The following is a 15,293-nucleotide window of genomic DNA, read 5'->3' as shown; positions in this document are numbered from 1 at the left end:
CATGCCTGAACACAGCGTTAGGCTTCTGGGAAGAGCGGAAGGTTCAAGGTTCTGAATTTGAAACAGGAGCTATGCATATCTCTATAGCTGATACACTGTAGGATTGTAAGATTTTGAAAAGCTGCAGCTCACGTAGGGAAGTAGCTGAAGTTATGATTTGCTTAGCATGCTGTGAAGTTAAAGTTTATAAAGTTTGTGCATTCTTGCATTTACTCCAAATAGATGTGTTAATTTACAAGCCCTTATACATTCTCTATGTGATAATTATTTCTGGAAATAGTGCTTAACAAAAACCTTTCTATTTAACACAATAGAATGCTAAACTGTAATAATTCTGACAGCCTAATTTACAGACTTGCTTCTGAATCTTTCTGACTTCATGTAGCATTACTTGTGGTAAGCATGATTCTAAAAAGGATATTTTTTTCTTGTTTTATAATCAAAACTGACAATACAATATCAGTTTGAAATATATCAAGTGACAGCTTTAAAAAAAAACTTCATAAATACTGAAAATAGAATTTGCAGAAGGATAATACATTACTTACATTAACTTCATTAGCTGCGAAGTATCCTAATCGTCTTTTGTTGCTTAAGCAAAACTGTTGTTAATTGAAAAGGCATTTCATGTTTTCCAAGTAAGATAATCAAATTAGGGACTCTGAACTTTAGTTATGATTAGAAGTGTGTAAATACCTGGTTTTGTTTTGTTGTTTGGGGTTGGTTGGTTTTTTTTTTTGTTGTTGGCAGATAGAAGTAAATCATCTGAGGCATGCATTAGCTTGCAATTAATTAACTTATGAACATTTGGTGAAAAACAGAAATTGAAAAAATAGCTTTTTCATCCAGGAAAATTTCTATTATTTGTTTTTGTCTAATCATAATTTTTTTAAAGTTGAAGATGTTTTCCAACACTGGCTTGGATTAAAACCAAAATTCCTTTTAGTTTTTCTAAAAGAATCATCTAGGTGTCTCAACATTTTTATTTTAACTTCCTCATTAAGACTTGAGCTAAGTTACAGTTTGTAAAATATTTGCATTCCAGTATATGCAATTTTATATTCAATCATTTCTTCAATAGGAAGTATGCTCAGCTCAGGTTATATAGTTTGTGGATATGTGTTTTGATAATTACTGAAAAATTTTCATTTTAAAATTCTGACTGATTTTAGTGAGTTGTGTCTGCGTCCTGCTGGAACAAGCTTATCTGTCTATGACACGCAGTTTTAAAGAGCTATCTATGCCCTTAGTTTTACAAATTGAAAAAATAGGTTGAATGTAGGAGAGTGTATCTAATGAACTACGCTACTATGCAGATTACCCTGCATATTTTTATATTGTCCCCTAATTGAATATATCCATTAATAATAGAATGACAAATATATCAATTAATATTAGTATATGACAAATTAATGCAGATTATATGAATAATAGACTTTTGTTTAATATTTTGGACCAATATCCTCATGTTAACATAGAAAATAAAAGTAACTAAGAAGCGTATAAAACAGTGTAGTTAGTTATCCTAATTTTTCACCCAGTTAGGATGAGTTTTATGGTAGTAAACTCTCAAGCAAGTTAGTAGTTTGGTTTAATTCATTGAAGTACTTCATCATGTACTTAAAGTGAAGCTCCTACTGCACTGCTTGGGTAACACCAGGACACTGACTTCTAGGCAAAAACATACTAATATAAACTCAGTTGGATCCTTTAATTCTTTTAATTTTATTTATGTTGGATGTATACATTTCATTTTTATCTCTAGTAGGAACCTTTCATGTTTCATAAATACAGTTTATAAGAATACAGTAACTGAACCTTACCTTACTGTGGAATAGAAATCTTCTGATTCCCAAATGGATATGTACTGCAGAGCAGATGATACAATTTTAAGATACTAAGATTACTGAATGATACTGTGGGAGATGGATTATTTTTCAAATGTTGAGCTTCTCACCATGATAACAGATCTTCCTGTATGATAACTATTTCAAAGACAGAGGACCAGAAATGGAAAGCACATACTGGTTCAGTGCCCATTTCTACCCCACCCCTACCCCAAGTGTTAATTCCAAGACATCTGAAAAAGAAAATTAAAGCCCAGAGAACAGATTTGAAAACAGAAAAAGGATGACATGCTGTGAGGCTCTGGAAAGCCCTGTTATTCAGTGTTTGCTGATGCATAGCTTGTCTAGCATTACGTTTTTATATCCCATTACCTCCTAAACACTATTTTTCCATTTTTACAACTTCAAAATATTTCTATCACAAAACCTGTACACTGAACAGGTTTGTTTGTTTGTTTGTTTAAATCAAACCAGCAAATTATATGTAATTCTTAATCTTATATGTTAAGAGTTAAGTCCCAATCCAGAAGTGGGTGCTAACTTTTTCCTTGAAATGGATGATGCGGTTACACTTTGACACAAGATACAGCGTGGGATTCATCCTATTTAGATTAGATGTATGTAGTAGGCACTGCTGTCTACTTCACATAGAAGTCAGCCAATCAGCTAAGGTCAACTAAAAAATCTGCCAATGTGAAAATGGATAGCCGTGCAAGGCTTTGTTGAATATGACATAAATTCTTGAGAGTTGGTCTTATTACAGTAGAATAGCTTTGACTCAAATGATCCAAAGAAGTTAGACATATGGTGAGATTTGTCTCACTTCGCTTTACTTTGGATTTCTGTGATGTTTCCATCTAATTTGCTTACTTCTGTTTTCCTTTATAGCCAAGAGAGGGAAAGCCGTGTTTTGTCCCACCTATATTGAGTGCATGTAATTATAATAGTTGGCCGTAGAGCTGTCTGCTTCTCTCTGGCTATGATGGATCAAACTTAAGTTGATCAGCTGAAATATAGATATTTATGTTGTAGACATCTAAAATTAAAGGAAGAAAATCCCACTGTATCTGTGAAGATCGCATTTGGATCTGGGCCAGAGCTGTTATGCCAGGAGAGGCCTAAGCCTACAGAACAGCTGTAACAGGTAGTCATGCAAAGTGTACTTCTGTCTGAACACTGACAAACTTGCATAAGTAAACTTATTAGATGTTTGTAACAAGATGTGTTTCAGGTAGGATAATTAATAAGTTAACTTATTTCCCAGGTATTCTAATTCTTTAAGCATACACATTGTTGAAAGAGATTGATGACGAACTAGAGTGCAGGATACATGTATTTGAGCTTCTTGTAACATGCATGAAGCTGTGGCATGTCTGATACATATGCCTTTAAATAGGAAGCTCTGTTAAACTAACAGTGCTTGCAGGCAGTGTATTTAGGAAGAAAAATAATCAGGAGGAGCATGAACGCAGTATGATTTTGAGCATTTTCTGAGATTTTTATTGCCATTCAGCACTATATAGCAAACAGTCATGTCACTGAAATGTCAAACTATGTAGCAACAGCTCTATGTGGAAGCAAATGAAGGGCTGAACTATTCCTGTGGCTGGAGACCCATTATTTTTTCCAGCACGCCTGCAAATTAGAAGCATGGAGAATAGCTCAGTTGGTAATCAGTCCATCAGGGAAAATGGAGTTTGCCTGGAGCTGTGTTCAGCTAGATAACAGAAGGTTTAAAGTGCTAAGGACAGAGCTATTAATGTCAGGGCTTGTCTTCATAATCCTTTCTCCATGCAGTCATTCTGTACCCAGTGGATGCTCTGGGCAGGTATACTACCCACCAAATGCTTTATTCTGAATGCAACCATGTCTGATGTGATGTAGAGAATTCATCAGATAAGCTTCTCTTTTCAAGAAGTCTACTTTATTTATGCAACAGTCTAATCTCTTCAGCCATAAGTTTATTTATGTTGTAATAGGGCTTTTTTATGGGTTAGGAAAAAAGCTATACTATTTTTCCCAGATATGGTAGAAAGGGCTAAAATCATTAATTGGAAAAAAATAGCTGACAGTATCATGCAACTAGAAAAGCTAAATGCATTTCGCAGTCCACTGTTGTTCAAGGTACTAAAATGGCTATCGAGCGTATTTGGCTTTTTGTAGTTTGTACTGTTGACTTTTACTAACACGTCAGATTATTAATACTTTACCCAGGTAAAACAAAAGAGATTAATGCCATGTAGACTTCATTAAAATAATTACACTTGCATCTGGACATCTGTTCATCCTTTTTGAGATTTCATTTCTTTCTTTGTGTTGGTAAGCACAGATTGTAACATATTTCAAACTGTGAATGGTTAAAGATGCTGCACAGTAGTGCTCTGGGTAAATGTAAGATTATCTTTTATTCTGTGTGACTCTTTATGCTACTGGTAACAAACGAAATAACAGCTGGATAGAATAATCAGTGGATCTGCATTTTGTCTCATAGATATGCAGCTAGTTTAGAGATAAGTACCTGCAAAAACATAAATCTTTCCCCTGAAAGACAGGAGTGAAAGAATCAGTCTAAACTCGGTATATGTCAGAAGAGTGCCATACACCTTTGAAGTGTATATTGGCTTTCGCTGCATATGTCATCCCCTATTACAGATTAGATTTTAAGATGCATATGTGCCAGACAGAACTGGGCAATGACAAATGGTTCATGGGGTTTCTCTCTTCCCTCCCATACTTTCATAAAATGGTAACACTAAGGAGAAAAGAGTTTTGAAGTATTCTTATAGAGCTAAAAGGTAGCAGGGCTTTGACTTCACTTACGTGCTTGGCAAAATTGAGGATGACATGTAATCAGAAAACCTCAGGTGTGTTTGGGAACAGAAGCAACAAATATCGATTCCATGAGGAGAACTCTGTATTACTGTCGAGTAGAGAATTATTACTCTAAATACTAGTAAATCATCTCATTCGTGGAAACATAATATTGGAAAAGGAAAAATGCTTAATTACGGAAATCAGAATATATCATACCTCAATGAGTAAATAAGTAATATTCCTGGAAATCTTACTGTTTCAAATCATGCACAAAATCCAGGCTTAAAAAAAAAAAAAACAAACCAACAAACAAAACACAAAAATAAACCCAACCAAACAAAAGAGGGGAAAAAAAACCCAAAAACCAAACCCTGAACCAAAAATCCCCAATCAAAAACCACACACACAATTTGATGTAGTAAAAAAAAAAAAAAAAAAAAAAAATAAATTGCAGTGAAAGCTTATCTGGGCTGATGCTGCTCTTACTTCCTTATTCTCAGTGTTCTGTCCTTTTGCTATTTCTTTCTTTACCAATCAGTTAATCCTTTTGCATGCTTGAAAGCAGAATGTGAATAAGGAAGAAGCGTCTGACTTTTGTGGCATATGTGGTATATCTGCGTAAGTCTGGAAGACTGTTTCATTATTACTTAATCTGTGTCTCCAAATAGGTAGTTTTAATGCTCCTGTTAACCTCCTTTCTTCATGGAGCATTCTTGCTTCCTGACAGTGATTTGCAAAATGGAATGATGTTACAGAAAATTAAGCACCACTTCCTTAGTGCTTTTGGGTGTCGGAGTTGTGTGTGAACTAGCATGTATACCTGTCACTTAAAATTGCTCTTAAGTGCTCTTAAAATTTCAATTTACAGGCAAAGTAACATTTTGTTGCAGATTTACCTTTGATATTCATTATTCTTTTTGAGAATTGTGTAAAGTCTTCATTATCACTGAGTACACAGTTCCTGTGTCAATGGCTTTGCAGTTTATTTGCTGCCTTAGTGTTTCATACCTTCATAAAATGGAAAAGAGAAGAGTTGTAGCCCTAGAATTTCTAACTAGAAATTACTGATAAGATGGATTTTTGTTTGGAAGACTAATTACAGTCGAAAATTAAAACTGTTTTTAAATTAGTTGAATATAGGAAAACGTAAATGGAACTATGGAATGATAGAGGATACTAATGAAATCATCACTTCATCTTTCTTTCAAAACATTATTTTCATTTTACAGGACTCATCAAGATCTTTGGATTACTTAGCTTCCACACTCTTGCCTCTCTCCAAACATGTGGGGCAGTCCTGTACATAATGATTTAGAACATCGGCTTGCCCCATTGGGACCTCATTGGTTTGGGGTTTTTTACTAGAAATGTCTTTGAAGCTGTATTTATGTGCCTATAGAGCTTATGCACAACCATCACTACTTTAAATCACAATGCCAGGAAGATTAACTAATGTTTGTTCAGTGCTTTCTATAATATGTTAAAGTGCTTTCAAAAACTCATTATATAGCTCACTGTGAGACATTATAACCACTAAGCAGGTGCACAGTGGCATAGCTTCTGCAGTCTGCTGTGGTACGCTGTCAAGCATAGAAAAATTGCTTGTGTTCTTTGCATGATCTTTTTTTGATTAGCAATGAGTTTGATTTGATCCTCTTTGTGCTTGGATCAAACTCCGGATTTTCAAGGGACCATATAGCTTACCTTAGGTTGTTAGTTGGGGAAGGATGGCTGTAGCGCATTTAGAGTTAAGTTTAGGGTTAGAACAGGATTTAGGTTTAGGATGGCAAAATGCTTGAAAGGCTGTACTTTGGAGTGTTTACCATGACCAACCAGACTACTCTTGTTCTTCTAGCTTGCTGTTAACTGGGTTAGATTTGGTGTTAGAGCAAGCTCCCTGGTTAAGTCCTCAATAGAAACTGTGGCAGGCTGCAGTTCTGGTGGTGGTGGTGTTTTGAGTGCATATGCCTATGAGTTGCACTGAATGCTACCACATCGAGAAGGAGCTGCTGTCCCTAGTTTGGGTCCAAAACAAGCAGAGTTCATCTTGCTAGGATTTAACTGATTTAAATGTACAGGTTTATGCCTAGGTTGAAAGGGATTGGCTACCTGGGGTTTGTTTTGTAGCTAAAATTGGAATTATGGTTTGCATGGCTGAGGTGTGCGGGTGGTGAAATCCAGTTCTGTAGCTTATTTTAAACTTAGTCTAGATTTTGGGTAACAGTACTCTACCTGCCTGGTTAAAGCTTGATGTAGTAAGGCAGCAAACTACTGCTTTGCCCAGAGGAGAAAGTATGTTTCAGGACTGGTATCACTAGCAACTTGTATTCATTGTTAGGTTGACAGGATTTCTAGTATAAATTTAATTTAGGGAGATAGAATGTGATGAGCTAAAGCTGAACATGTTTACAGAAGGTGTCAGAGCTAGACGCGGGGTTGTCTTGTTGAGGGCTTAGGAGTCTGGGGTTTCAGTTTTAGATAGACACTGATGATGTAGCCTTCTCAATCCGCTACTAATTCACTGGAGGTAATATATTGGTGGGCTTAGGTAAGTGTAAGAATAAGAAGTGAGCTTGAGACTCATAGGGGTTTGGAGACACAGGAATAGCATGCTAGGCTAGGTTTGTGGGGAGGGAGAAAGGGAGCAGCAGCTGAGTGTGTTTAGATTTGAGTGTTAGTGACATGAGTTGCTGGGTTGGTGTTAAGGTAGAGAGCAAGGCTTAGATGCTTGGATTTGTGCAGGAGAGAATGCTTTCCTAAAGTTGGAAGTGAAGTATGCTTGGTGAGGATATGATTTATATGGCTTGATTAGATTTAGGATTAAGATATTGTTGGTTGCAGTCTTGGACTTGGATGAAATACAGGCAACCAGACATCTTTGCTGGGCTGAACCACAATTGTGAATGCACGCATGCGCGTACAGAGTCACAATATGGCAACATAATCTGTATGCATATCTTCTAGAATTATTTCTTTCCTGCTCGAGTATACATTTGAAGTGCATGTAGCACTAACATTACAGAATTAAAACTAGTTTTAGGAAATAGCATTCTTGAATCCTCTCCAGTTTACCTTCCTATTATATAAAAATGAGTTATTTTCACTTGATTCCAATAACAATTCACATAGGGAGAAATAAATTGAGTAGCATGCGTAGAGCAAGAAAATAGGGAAAACAAGCAAAAAAATGTGTGTGTGTGTGTTGTTTGTTTGGGATTTTTCTATAAATGATGGCATCCCAGGTTGCATGATTACAGTGCAGCCTTTGAAGGTTTAGCTTGCATGATTTGAATTTCCTGGTATCTGTCAATCCCTGAATTGAGTTGGCAAAACACAATTAAACCTCTAGGTGTACTGTCTTGAAACAAGATCATCTTGGCTCTATTTCATTCTTATAATTAATTCTTTCATTAAGTTACTCCTAGTCTCTCTGAGTTTTCAGAGTATTAAACTTCTAGCTGAGGTTGCTGTTTTAAAGAACTCTGTTTTGTGTAGCCTTATTGTTTAATCAAAGCTTTTCTATTAAGCCTAGCTACTACATTTAATATAGAATACTATAGGGAATTGTGTATGACAAATATGAGAGAGTGTGGTAATAGATAAGAATCTGAGTAGTAGTTCTGCCTATAGGAATAAATTACAAACAGAGCTTAGTTTAGGTTAATTTCTTCAGTTACTCATTTTGAGCTCTTCCTACACATTTGTATTATGTGAACTAACATTCAGTCCTGTTGGCTAACTTAAACAGACTGAATTCATTGAATGAATCATAGAATTACAGAACGGATAAGGTTGGAAATGACCTCTGGAGATTATCTAGTAGAATCCCACTGCTCAAAGTCAGGCTTAACTAGGGCAGGTTGCTCAGGGCTGTATCTAACCAAGTTTCGAATTTTTCTGGGCATGGAGACTACACAGTCTCTCTAGGCAGCATGTTCCAGTGTTGATCATCCTTATCATAAAAAAAAATAATAAATCTTGTGTTTAAATGGAATTTCCTGTATTTTGGTTTTGCCCATTGTGTCCTGTCCTGTTACTGGATACCCCTGAGAAGAGTCTGGCTCTGTCTTCCTTACCCCCTACCCCACCAGGTACTTATTGGTAGACATTGATGAGATTCCTCCTGAGACTTCCTTTCTCCAAGCAGAACGCTTCCAGCTCTCTCAGCCTCCCCTGGTATGTTCTCATCCCTTCATCATTTTTGTGACTCTTCACTGGTCCCACTCTGGTATATCCAGGTCTCCCCCTGAGGAGCCCAGAACTGGACCCAGCACTCTGGGTGTGTCTCACCAGTGCTGAGAAGATGGGAGAGATTGCTTCCCTCAACTTGCTGGCAATACTTCCCATCATGCAGCCCAGGACACAGTTAACACAACTCTCACAAGGCAAAATTCAGCCACATTGTAGATCAGGTACATGATAGTGTTTTTAATCATAAAAGCTTGTTTTTATTTTGTAAATTTTGGCAAATGTCAACCATTCGGGCTGAAAATTTTTCTATGGATACCTGCCTCAGGCCATTTTTGTATGTGCTTTTTGCTTTATTTTTGTTTCTGTGAGTGCATGTGTGTCGTGGTTTGAGCCCAGCCGGTAAGTTAGAACCACGCAGCCGCTCGCTCACTCCCCCGCTTCTTCCTTCCCCCCACTCCCGGAGGGATGGGGAGGAGAATCGAAAGAATGTAACTCCCATGGGTTGAGATAAGAGCAGTCCCGCAACTAAGGTATAATACAAAACCACTACTGCTACCACCAATGATAATAACAATAAGGGAAATAACAAGGGGAGAGGATACAATTGCTCACCACCCGCCGACCGATACCCAGCCCGACCCGAGCAGTGATCTGGGCCTTCCGGGTAACTCCCCCCGGTTTATATACTGGGCATGACGTGCCATGGTATGGAATACCCCTTTGGCTAGTTTGGGTCAGGTGTCCTGTCTCTGCTTCCTCCCGGCTTCCCCTCCTCCCTGGCAAAGCATGAGACTGAGAAAGCCGTTGGTCGGAGTAAACATTACTTAGCAACAACTAAAAACATCGGTGTTATCAGCGTTGTTCCCAGGCTGAAAGTTAAAAAACACAGCACTGCACCAGCTACTAAGAAGGAGAAAAATGACTGCTATAGCTGAACCCAGGACAATAATAATCAAGAGCCTTTTTGCTCATTTTTAAATACTTCTATTTATCATAAGAGCTGTTCTCCAGAATGTGTTTTAGCATACGTTTCAGTTTCAGAACACACTTCTTAACTTCCTTGCAAACAATTTAAAATGCATTTGAAAGTTAATTTGTTTTAGTGATTCATGAATTCTGAGGTCAGAAGGAGTCATTTAGTCCAAACTCCTTCCTGTTTTGGTGCTAAACTTTTCCAGAAGCTGAATTTAAGAAAGTGTTATTTATGCATCTAATCTGGAAACTGTTACTGATTCTGTTTATTGTTTACAATTATTATTCTCATTCTTTAATATTAGCTTACGAAAGGTTGGCTTTCTTTGTCTGAGTTTTATTGCCTAGAATTAAGTGGTAATTAAAAAAAAAACAAAACAAAAAAACCCAAAAGGACCCCTGATCTACATCAATAGAATATGTTGAAATAGTATTACAGCTGGAAAAAGTGTTATATATAAAGTTATATAGCAAGTAGATAAGTAGATAAATTATGAATGGAGCATAAGCAATTGTCTAAACAATTAGTTTTGTGTTGAATCAACTTGAATCAGTAGTATTAACTAAATATTAATTTCTTATGTTACTTGTTAAAATATTTATTTGAGGAAGAAATCCAAATGGTGGGAACAAAATTTTTACTAGACTTCATTTGAAAGAAGCATAACAAATGCTCAGAATACTCCAGCATTTTCAGTATCAGTTAAAATAGTTGGGAATGATAAAGTCCTGGCTATGTTGTGGTCTAATTGAATTCTGTATGATGCTAGTATAGTTAATTAAAAAGTTAAAGATCAGATCCAGAACTTGTTGAAATCCCTAGAGGACTCAATTTTTCAGTCAAATTGGATGAAGTGTTTGCCTTTGTAATATGATAGTATTTACAGTTGCTGAGTTCAGATACTTTTAAAACAATAGAATGATGATTTAGAACAAGAACTGAAAATTTGTGTGTGTAAGTATAATTGAGTTTCCTTTTATGTAGGGATTTATAATTTTTTTCTTCTACTTCACATAACCCTTACTTTGTATCAGTACTTTCTATTATGACCCTATGTAAGACATGATTTTGTAATTTTTTGTTCCTTGTGAAACAGACTCTTATGTAATGCTACCTGCAGTTATCATCGATATCTGCCTTGGTTGTCTTTCCTACCTGATGCTCTGAAACAGGTTTCTCTGTATGTGTCTCCTTATTCACAGTGTGTAGCACATTTAGCAAACCTGAAGTATGCTATTTGCATTTTCAAACTTCTTATCAGCCACTTCTGTTATGAGTCCTGTAGGAAAGCAACAGTTACAGTAATATATATTCAGTAACAAATGCAGATGTCTGATTTAAAGAGAGAACAAACCTTAAGTCTAAGACGTCTGTACTATTTTGTGATCATTTTCATGTCATCCGTATTTTCTTTCTCTTATTCCTCTTGTTAGAACAGTTTTAAATTGCAGCGTAATATATTCAAAGAAAAAATTGAATGGAGATTTTTGAGGGGTTATCAGAATACGAAAAAATTAGGTGTTTGAGATTGCTCCAGCAATTCAGTCTTACTCCTTTTTAGTGTTGGAATGGGGAAGAAATGTTACGTTTGTAATGCAAACCCCTAAAAAATAGAGCCAAAATAAACTGTACTAAAGATAGCAGAGATGAAAAATTTGTAGTGGTGTTGCCATGGCAAAGCTTTCCTTCTTTCTGGTGACAGGGGAGGCAACTGGGAGGGCTCTTGCTTTTCCGTGTGACCTTGGTACTCCATCAGTCTCAGGTCCTGTGTGACAGCACCCCAGACAGCCTGCCACCAAGCCTGCAAGCAGCGGTTCTCTCATTACATCCAAAGGACCATTTGCTGACTTGGCACCTTGGCACATCTTTTGTCATCCTGAGGTGCTCCTTGATTGATTCTCCTGCGTGAAAAGTGAGGGCAGAGGAACCAAAGCAGGGCATTTTAAATATCCTTGCCCACAACCTTAAAGACACTTCACTGCCACTATTGCAGGTATGAGAAACTCTGTTAGGATAGCATACAACATTGCTTTTAAGTCTATGTACATCACCACCCAGAAGATCTCAGATTTTCATTTGTTGCATTGTCTGTAAAGATGTGTTCCTCATGCCCACTTACTTCTTCTAATAAGCAGTGCAGTATTAGCAAAGAAGATGACTTTCTGGTTCTCCTCAATCAGTGTCAGTATATAAATCTGAATTCATTGTGAGCAACTGAGGGTGGTTTATGTGTGCAGAAGTAATGGCTCCCAATGAATTCATGCACATGCAGGAACTGGTATAACACAAACATGGCAAATGTTATAATCTGTGCAGAAGGCACTGATACTTTTTTTTATTGCATTTGACTTAGCGGGAGACAGATTTGTAGAATTTCACTCACAAAGTTGAGACGTGTGTAGCTATTCGATCCATAATGTCTTACATTTGTAAGACACCAGTGGTCCAAGTTCCAAATTCCAAAGAAACTTTAAAAAATAAAAGAAATCTAAAGTTAAAAGTCTTAAAAGACCAACTTATTTCTAAGCAACCTTTTTCCTTCAGTAGGAAGTTTAAAAGAGAGTCAGGATGTGCAGTCAAATGCATCATGTGAAACAGCAAGATTTTCAGGAATTTTTAGCTATCAATGTAGTTATAAAACTTGATTGACAGTGCAGTCTGGGTTTTTTAAATAATTACATTTAAATTGAGGCATATTGATTTAATTGCCATTGTGGCATATTAAGGGTCTGCAGGAGCAGCAATGAATAATTATCTTTCTCAGATTATACCTGTTTCTATGATTGGCAAATGAAAAACTCATTTATTTATTTATTTATTGTTTTTTCCAGAAGCCCGAGTAGTTAAGTGTAAAAGCATTGCATCTGAAAAACAAACTCAAATATAGGCATCCAGTTGCAGTTGACATATTTCTAAAAAGACCTTCAGGGCTTCATTGCTGTGGGGAAATACTAGCAATTAATGTGAAATCTAGTAAGCGCATGTCTGTCTAAAGTTATTAAATGAAACATAGATGGGTTTTATCAGTTGCCAGTTGTATCCACGAACACAAGAAGTGAACTGTAGTATTTAAAATAGTCATCTTACAAATACTATTTGAGAAATAATTGTGGTCCCTGAAATGATTAGCCATAATAATAAATTTTACTTTTTCACTTCTTCATGGTATTTTGAAATTAATTATCTAAAGTAAACTATGATTTTGTGATTTAATCAAGTATCTGTTAATGCCAAGATCTTTCTGGGGTAGAAGAAAGGTCTGCTTCTTTTGATACTCCTTTTTAGCAAACCGGGAAATATGTTTGTATTGTACATAATGCTTTTTGCACAGGAAACTTTGTGGTTTTGTAATAGTCAGCATGAACATAGGGAACAGGGCTGTGCTCCAGTTAATTCATAATTGTAGTAGCATAAAGAAAATTCCCTAACAGACAGGCCCCACTGCCTTTAAGACAAATACATTATCTTGTTGAAATTGATCTTCCAAACAGTGATCTTGGGCTTAATATACACGTTTGATGTTTTAATGTGGGTCTTGATGTACATTATTTGTGAGAAATACTACAAAGGTGTTCTGGAAAGAACTTGAGAGCATCTCTTAATGAAGTGTTAGGCTGTTGCAGATGATGTTTCGTATCCCCACTTTTTCAGTTCTGTCCACAGTGTCATATGGAATAGAAATGTCTTTTTTTCTTCCACTTCAGAATTGGAGGAGTAACCACTCTTGTCTATTTGGTTGGGGTTTTTTTGCATATCTCCTTTTCATTTTCCTCCTTATATTTAGTAGGGTATCTTTGGTTTTATCTGTGGTTTTGCTTATATTCCTAACACACTTTAAATTTCTTACTTTTTGTTTTGGTTTGTGTGTTAGGGTTTTTTTAACTATACTACTTAGTGATATTCTGTGATCTCCTTAGCTTCTCTTATCAGTTACTTGCATTATAAATGTTCACCTTGCCTTCAGTGCCATTAATTGCCTTCTTTTCTGTTCCCTGTGTATAGATTATTTGATGTTTTACCAGTGCTTTCACTTTTTGTTTTAATGGGTTCACTTTTGCATCAGCATATGTTCTCATTTGTAATGTTGATACTTGGAAAATTCAGCTGACATACTGGCAGAAGAAAAAATAGTGACTTCTGTAGTTTATCATCTTTAAGATAAAGCTATATATCTTTCTGAAAGATAATTAAATTAATTTTGGGGGAAAAAAGTTGTGATTTTTTTTTTTTTTTTCCTTGAATTTTCAGATCAAGCAGTGTGGTCTTTGTGGTCCCTTATAGATTTAGGTTTGAAGGCTATGTAAAAACATTGTAATACATGATTTAATGCTTTCAGATACATGACCACTAAAAATTTGGAATTACTACTCTGGCTTTGTCTATGTTTGTTTGCTGTAAGAACTTTTAAGTCAAATGATTTGTTCTGAAAATGAGAGCTTGTTTATTTATATTGTTTCTACATGCTCTTCCTTTCAGGAGCAGTTGTGCTCTAGAAATGCCAGTGAATGGAAATGAATTTGGAATTAGGAAAGGTAAAGCGACTGTGTCATAAGATGTGAGAACAACAGCAGTTCAACTCTCAAAGAAAAACGTTTGAGAGTTGATTTCTAGGTAATCAAAGCAGCAGCAAAGGACGGCTTTTTTTGTTAGGTTTCATGGATTGTGTAGAATTTCAGCTTCCTGCAGCCTGATATACACACACAAAGAAAATGCTATATATATATAGCTACATAATATATAATATAATAGCTACATAATATATAAAAAAGGGCTATTTGTAAATTATGAAATAACTGATTTCTTATCATCTTACCGTTTTTTCTGGTTCTTAATTTGTATGCCTGCTTGCAGCTAATATTTGAGACTGAGCAGTGGATGTGATTTCCTAGTTAGGGTGTACATCTCAAAGTGGGCTAGTGAGTCACTCACTGTCCATTTAGCTGTTTGCTGTCAGTCTGTTTTTGCTGCCTTTCTTACATCTTTTTGCAACTCTGTCAACTCTGCAGTTTTAATAATTGTTCCCTGTTGTTTCACTCTGCAGTTTGCTCTAAAGCTGTTGATTTTCCCAGTTTCAGGACTTCTTTGTTTTGATTGACTACATTTAGAAGCTAAACTGCTATCATCTTATTTTTAGTAAATATTCGTATTTTGTCTTGTCTGTTTCTTGATTTTTAAAAACAATAGACATTCTTTGGACTCATAAGACTGTTAGATCACATAACTGAAAAAATATCACAATGCTTCCACTTGTACGTGCCTAGTTCCCAGTGTGAAATCTTTCAGTAAGCTCTGATATAGTGCTGGGAAAGAAATTAATATTTCAGAATAGGCTTGGCAGGAGGAGATAGAAGTGGGAGACAGCTATTCTAATAAGTAAAAGAAGTTAAAGAAATGGGTGTTTCTTAAATTTTGTTTTACTGTGCAACTTGCCTGTAGTATTGCAGTTTACAAACCCTAAGTGGTTTTCT

At 36.1% G+C, this 15,293-nt stretch overlaps 1 protein-coding gene across 1 annotated transcript in view; it reads left to right on the top strand.

Annotated features, from left to right (window-relative positions):
- MEI4 (meiotic double-stranded break formation protein 4) overlaps positions 1 to 15,293 on the top strand; it is a 157,320-nt gene that overhangs the window by 122,454 nt on the left and 19,573 nt on the right. The window lies entirely within an intron of this gene.

Source organism: Strigops habroptila, chromosome 6, assembly GCF_004027225.2.
Source record: "Strigops habroptila isolate Jane chromosome 6, bStrHab1.2.pri, whole genome shotgun sequence".
In the NCBI taxonomy this organism is placed as follows: Eukaryota; Metazoa; Chordata; class Aves; order Psittaciformes; family Psittacidae; genus Strigops; species Strigops habroptila.
This window is presented reverse-complemented; position numbering and strand designations above follow the sequence as displayed.